Below are 6,826 nucleotides of genomic sequence, written 5' to 3' on the forward strand. Positions count from 1 at the left end.
AGAACATGTAGAAAAGAGAGCTCTGATTCCATGTGCGATGAAAATTCAGAAACTGGTACAGGGCTTGAGCAGACCCTTACCTATGACATCTAGAGAGAGCCTGAGACCTGATGCATCCCAGGAGAAAAAAAAATCCCTCTCAGTGAACACTGAGTCATTATGACAAGGGGGAAGTGTAGTGTGTGCTGTTTGCTGTGATGAAGGCTGATCCCTCTACCATTGGGTGGGATGGAGACAGCTGTCCTGAATCTCATAATAGCACTGTATTGGAGGGTAAAGTCAGGTGGGGAACCTTCAGGACCTGATACCTAGATACTCATGTGTGCTCTGCATGCTCCTCCACTATTAACTCCTTAAACATTGTCAGTTTAAGGACACGAATGACACTCACACACACTCATCACATAATTTTCAAGGGTCAGGCCTAGATAACTACTCCTGTTCTGACACATATGCCTCCTTACCTGATCAGGTACAATACAGTACTGGTTGTCAGAACCCATTGATCAACACTCATCACATACCATACAGCCTCAAATAATCCCTAAATATTGGCCATGCAGTAGTTCCCATCCAGCCACATGCTAAGTTCTAGGCATCAATTTTTGCTGAGCAAACAACCCCCATGCGGCTCATAGATCCCTAGGCATTGAACTCTGAATGACACTGACTGAACCCCACATTAAGTTCTAGTTTTTGGGCTGTGCTGGATAATCTGCCACTCTGACTAAAATCCTTAGCTCTTATTGGGCTCCAAAAGACACCATCACACCATGAAAGACAGACATGCACTGAAAGGTATCAGGCCCTCTTCTCTATACCACCACATAAGTGAGATTCTCCAGTGTTAATATCAGGTGTTGTAGGATACCTCATGACATCAACTCATATACGGGTTTAGGATGTTAAACTTGCTTGGTATTGAAACAACACTCAGGCCATGACACATCCTAAAATGATAGCTCAAGGCCCTTTAAATAATCATCCACCTACAGTAGTCTCAACTTCATTGATAAGTATCATGCCGGGTGACTACCATGATGCCTCACAATTACCCATCCATTTAGGTATCCCTGGATAACAGAGCAGCCTCTGCCAACCTACTCTAATATTAACAGGCCTGGATTGACACAAATTCATCCCATCATCTAACATATATTTAATACATAAGTTGCCCTGCTAGATGCCCTGTCCTACTCCTCCCCACTGATATGCATAGTTACTCATCAGAACCTTTAGACACCCACCACTCCTATGACCACGCATGTACTTCTGGGTATCAGGTGTTGTTTGACCTCCTACCACACAAACTACTAGCTGTCAGACTACGCTGTGAACTTCACCTCCTGTCACACTCATGAAAATGCCTGCCCAGTATTGACCCATTGGACATCCTACCTCTGTGCATGTCACAACTTCAGTGCCAGTCACCATTTCTGATGGACTCCTCCTGGACTCCTTCTCAAGCACACGAAGTGCTGTGGATCAGGTTCTACTAGTGTTACTGTGCCATGCTGTGTATTAACTTCTACTGCAGTGGCATACACAGTGATGTCTATCAAGTCACCTGACCTCCAACCTGCCATCCCATACGATGTGCTAAGGTTGAGACCAAGCTCATCACACATTCTTACCATATAATGCTGCCCAACAAACACTGCTATAAGCATGCCCAGATAGAACACACACACACACACACACACACACACACACACACTATGTGCCTGGTGCTTTTATGAATTTTGTCTCATATACTCAAAGGCAAGCACCTATGGATTTATAACTCACATATGATCTTACATTATCATTGTTCTGCTACAAAGTGGGAAGGTAAGTAGGCCATTCCACCCATGATGCTGAGTTCTACCTTAATTCCAGCAGTCATGGCTTTTCTATGACCAATGATGACCATAGGGGTCATACTTACAAGGAATCCTTGATCATGATGCAACCCTTGATGACAGCCACAGGTTCAGTGTGTAGCAGTGGCGAGTGTGGTGTGAACTGTTTTCCAGGAAACCTTCAGGTAGGGAGCAGCTCAGTGAGTTTTCAAGGGGAACTGAACTCAACAGGGATTCCCAGGCCCTGATCTGTGTGAATCATTACTGAAGGTAAGATTGAGTACAGTAAGTATCTTTTTGTGGGAGAGGGTGAGATTCAGAAGCCTGGTCTTGATGTCCTGAAGAAAAGGAGCATATCAGGTGGCCTATGCTAGAATAGCCAGCACAGAGGGACAGTTACCATTGACCTGCTTGACTGAAGAGTACTGACAGAATGAGACTGCGGAGGTGTGGAAAGAGAGGTGCTATCTTCTTTTTGAGCTTGGCATCCAGCTTCCCTTCTGATCATCTGATCCTGGCATTTTCTCAAGCAATGGTGCAAATTGAATTTGGTTGAGCACATCTTCATTCCTGCATGACGACATGTAGGTCGTGCTGTCACTTCCCTTCTAGAACCCTGACTATCTGATGAGTACCATGTGCACAGAACAAGTAGCAGCTTGCATAGTGGATTACAGGGATTTTCAGTTTGTGGGAATCACCTGTGCTCAGGCCTTGTTTCTCTTGCAGATCAATGATGCCAGGTTGAATCAGGAAATGAGACAGGGAAATATCCTGAATGCCCATTTTGTATTTTATATTTTGAGAGACGATTCCCTATGGTACCTGGCTAACTTGAGCCTCTCTGTGTAGAACAGGCAGATCTCAAAATCACAGAGATCCAAGCCAGCTTCGACTCCTGAGTGCTGTCTGTCTTCAAGAACTGTATAGCATCAATGGCAATTTCTTCCAAACATGTTAGGTAGAATCTTACCATTTTTTTCTTTTTTCATGTGGATAGGGTCAGGGTTGTACCTGAAGGAACATTCATCCAGGAAGGACTTGAAACAAGGGGCTAACTGCAAATGTGACCTGCAGAATAGATCTGTGTCCACCATGAACAGACCCCTAGAGGTGAGAAGTGTTGTCAGCAATTCTTTTGTGGACACAAGGCAGTGAACTGAAGGAGGTGTGTCCTAGCTGGTAGATCCTTGGATTTAAGGCACAGAGTATTAACGTGTAACAGTAACCCTGTTTCACATGACTTTCATATGATCCATCAGAATAGTGAAGATTGGCTCCTTGGTATGTTTGACTGAGTTCTTTCCTTTTAGGTCATCAGAACAAGTCGTAGAACCAAGGTGGGTCACCGAGATATTTGGTAGTTGTCTTGGGATTTTGAAGCCTGTGCTTTCACTTCAAGGGCACTAATGGTAGCAACACTGAAAAAATCCACATACTCTGGATAGGAGTTTCTGGTTGTCCTCATCCAACACAAGGAAGATTCCACTTTCCTGCTGACTTCCAGGGTTAGTCTTGTCATGGCCTCACATTGCCACATTTACTTGTCAAAATCTGTTTGGGTTGCACTTAGGCCATGGATCCCTGTTCATAGCTGCAGGCTAATGGGGAGTCCAAGGCAGCAGGTATCCTGATACTAAGCCAACTAGGACTCTCAGCAGCAGACTCTGGGCTGTCTGTGAGGGTAGAGGTGATCATTCCCCTCCTCAGTACACTGTGGATCATCCCAGGAGACCACTGTCCTATTACATGTCCTTAGTGTCCTGTCATTTGTTTGGATCTGATAGACCTTCAGATTTTACATAGGAAAGAAAAGAGGTGATTGGCTTTTTGGACTTGTTTATCACATATAATACAGTCATCTTAAGATGCATTGATTTCTGGAAAATTTCAAATACTGACCCTGAATATGTGCTGTTTGCCCCACATCCACTTCATATATTAATTTTATCTTTGTTTGTATTTGAAACTGTCATCTGTGCTTTGCAATTGGCACAATAACTTGTTTCTCTATATGTGTAGGTAAATTTACAAATCTGACTTCAAAATCACCAGACACACACTCTTCCCAGCTTCTATGTCGACTGACTGAGTTGAGATGGAGAGCATGAGAACCTGGGATACAGAGGCAGCAAGAGACAACTTGCAGAGGGAGGGTTTAGAGAGGATGGGAGAGACAGAATGGAGTCTTCATGGGGAGAGGGATGTGCAGAGGGTAAGAAGCATGGACACTGAGTGCTGCGTATTTCCGTTTCCCTTTCCATCCTATCCACATGTCCTTGTTTTTAAAGTGATGAACTCCATACATCAGGAGACACAGGCTGGAGATTTCCAGCTGTGGACTGAAAGAGCAGAAGTAGGAGCTATGCAGGAATTACAGATGGCAGTGTGCCCAGAACCCAGCATGAAGTGTCTGTGTCCAGCAAAGGAAGAGGTAAGCCATCTGCCACAGGTTTCTCCCACGGGTAGCCACAATTCTCAAGGAAAAATATTTCAGGGTTGGCCTTCTTCAGATTTGCAGTACAGGGGCCTCTGAGCCTATACCATGTCCACGCTGGCCATAGATGTACAGACTCTGTGAACCAGTCTTCAGAGAAACACCTCAGCAATACTCACTAATCTGTGCATCCCTTCAGGTTCTGCTCTTGGGGAAATATTTTCACCCATGAAGTCAAGTAAGCTCCTTCCTTACCTTCTTGCCTTACCCCTCCCTCCTGTTTTGTTTGCTGCCTTCATTTATCCCTGTGTACTGTCCATCAGAGAAGCAAAGTCACACTCCATGCTGGTCAAGGTTATGTGTGTGTGAGCAGACCTCACTAAAGGGAGTTTTCTCAGAACTATATTTGTCTCCTCACAGGAAGGTGACAGCAAGCTGGAGGAAAACGGGTATCACTGTGGATGGAATGCTGCGAGTTTGCTTCTCTTTGGAGGTGAGTAGGATTTACCTAGCCTAGGACACAGAGGCCAGAGTTGGGGTCAGTGTTCTTACAACTACTTTCATCCTATGTGTCACTGGGTACAGGGGTCAGGCTTGGACAGGTTGGGAGACCTTAGTGTTCATCTGTGGGCCCCACGTGTTATCACTGAGACCACTATGTACCAGCCTGTGATAGATGAGAAGTTTTTGTTGGGCAGTGTAAACCTGACTCTGATTGCAGGTAGGAAGCAGAAGGCTGGCTAGGGAGGTTTCCTCAATCCCAAAGGAATGTGTTCATTGAGCTCATGTTACAGAAGAGCAGAAAGAGAAAGTCAGCATCACCCTACATGTGGCTTCAGAGGGATGTTGAGAGAACTTGGTGCAGGTAGGACATGTCTCCTCTCTGACACTAACAGCATTGAGGAGGAAGAGCTTGAATCAAAGAGGGTGAACATCTTCTCACACCTGTGTATTATGATAGCAATAAGACATGATATTCACGACATTCTTTCTTTCAGTCCCAAGTGACTAAAATATGCTGTGTTTTATCACCAGGGGTATGAAGGTTCAATTTGCTAGCAAAAAACAGGCCCTGAACAATGAACTGTTTGTTGCTTGACACACAGCTCCTATGTTTGTCAGTAGGTACCACGAAAGCAGGCTTCAGTCCTGATGCCCTTAACTGACAACAATTCGTGGGTAAAAGATACTTGCCTACCATAGCAGGTCATGGAATCTCACAAGAGACAGCACAAGTGGACCCAGGGCTCCAAGCCCATGTGTTGTTCTCTGAGACTGTGAATCTCAGAAGAAGACATGATGCCGAAGAGAACAGATGAGCATAATATGCAATTTTATATGGCTGATCACAGTTTGGAGCATGTTGTGGCTTTTAGATTGTTATCTGAGAGAAGTCAGCAATGATAAGATTCACACACTTAACACCCTCCTGCCTCACTCTCTCTCTGATGGATGGAACAGGAAGAGGACAGTCAAAACCAGCTATTCATACACAATCTTTACACACACTACTCCAACTTTGTCAGTACTCTAATTGTCATTCTTAATTGTTCTAATTAATTAAAAGCAGTAGACTGATATGGAAGGAAATGATGAGATACCAGAGAGAAAGTGCAAGCCATGGCCATAGCTCACCTCCTCAGCGACTCTGGAGAAAAGAGCGTGAGTTCCCATTTCCCTGGGTTACATGCTGCCCAGCTATGTCAATTCATGTCTGTCTGTACAGAACTCTGTGGTTAGTTATTTGCAAGCTCCATTCTAGAATTCCTCAGTCAGGCAATGTTTTTACAGGAAAGATATCACCACACAGTTCTGTTCACATCCCAGGGGAGGAAACATAGTCCAAGAGATGTTCAGTAGCTTGCTCTTTTGGAGAGAGCATTACTGACTAGAACACTGTTCAAATTCCTTTGACTCAGATATGATAACAATTGAGGTAAAAGCCTGGGTCACTTGAATTCTCAGAGGTAAACTGCAGAATTGTAATTGACCTTCCTTTCTCACCGCAGATCTCCAGGTTCTGTTGGTCATATTGTGTGACAAAGCTCCTTTCACCTTATGTGCATCCTGTGTCATCTAGGTGAGTGTAGAACAGGATGGGGTACAGGAAGCACAGGACCCAGGTACACACATGGTGGTGGAAAACTGCTTCTCCTCCTTGATACTACAGCCTTGTTATGGGACAGTAGCAGGGAATCCAGGACAAGCTGGAATGGGAACATTCTAGGAGACAACATCGAATTCTACCTCAGAGCATCACTTGGGATGGAAATGGAGTTTGACTAGTCCTCATCAGGTACTGATTTTCAGCAATATAAAACTCCTATTAACTTAGCCCCACACAGTTATAGTTGGAGATTTCAACACACCACTCTCACCACTAGACAAGAATACCAAACAGAAACTCAACAAAGAAGCAAAAGGGCTAATAGAAGTAATGACCCAACTGGGATTAACAGATATCTATAGAACATTTCATCCACATAAAAAAGAATATACCTTCTTCTCACCACCACATGGAACCTTCTCAAAAATCGACCACATACTT

The 6,826-nt window shown here is 44.3% G+C and overlaps 1 long non-coding RNA gene across 2 annotated transcripts; it reads left to right on the top strand.

Annotated features, from left to right (window-relative positions):
• The first annotated feature begins 3,019 nt into the window (after positions 1-3,019).
• LOC121138675 lies at positions 3,020-6,576 on the top strand. Of its 2 annotated transcripts, XR_005875561.1 has the most exons (7): positions 3,020-4,275; positions 4,355-4,516; positions 4,703-4,771; positions 5,000-5,143; positions 5,849-5,940; positions 6,288-6,358; positions 6,449-6,576. It is a non-coding gene; the product is annotated as an uncharacterized LOC121138675 (long non-coding RNA). The 2 variants fall into 2 exon arrangements; XR_005875560.1 differs by having other exon boundaries at positions 6,288-6,570.
• Positions 6,577-6,826: the final 250 nt, after the last annotated feature.

Source organism: Mesocricetus auratus, unplaced genomic scaffold (genome assembly GCF_017639785.1).
Source record: "Mesocricetus auratus isolate SY011 unplaced genomic scaffold, BCM_Maur_2.0 contig_9577_pilon_obj, whole genome shotgun sequence".
Lineage (NCBI taxonomy): Eukaryota > Metazoa > Chordata > Mammalia > Rodentia > Cricetidae > Mesocricetus > Mesocricetus auratus.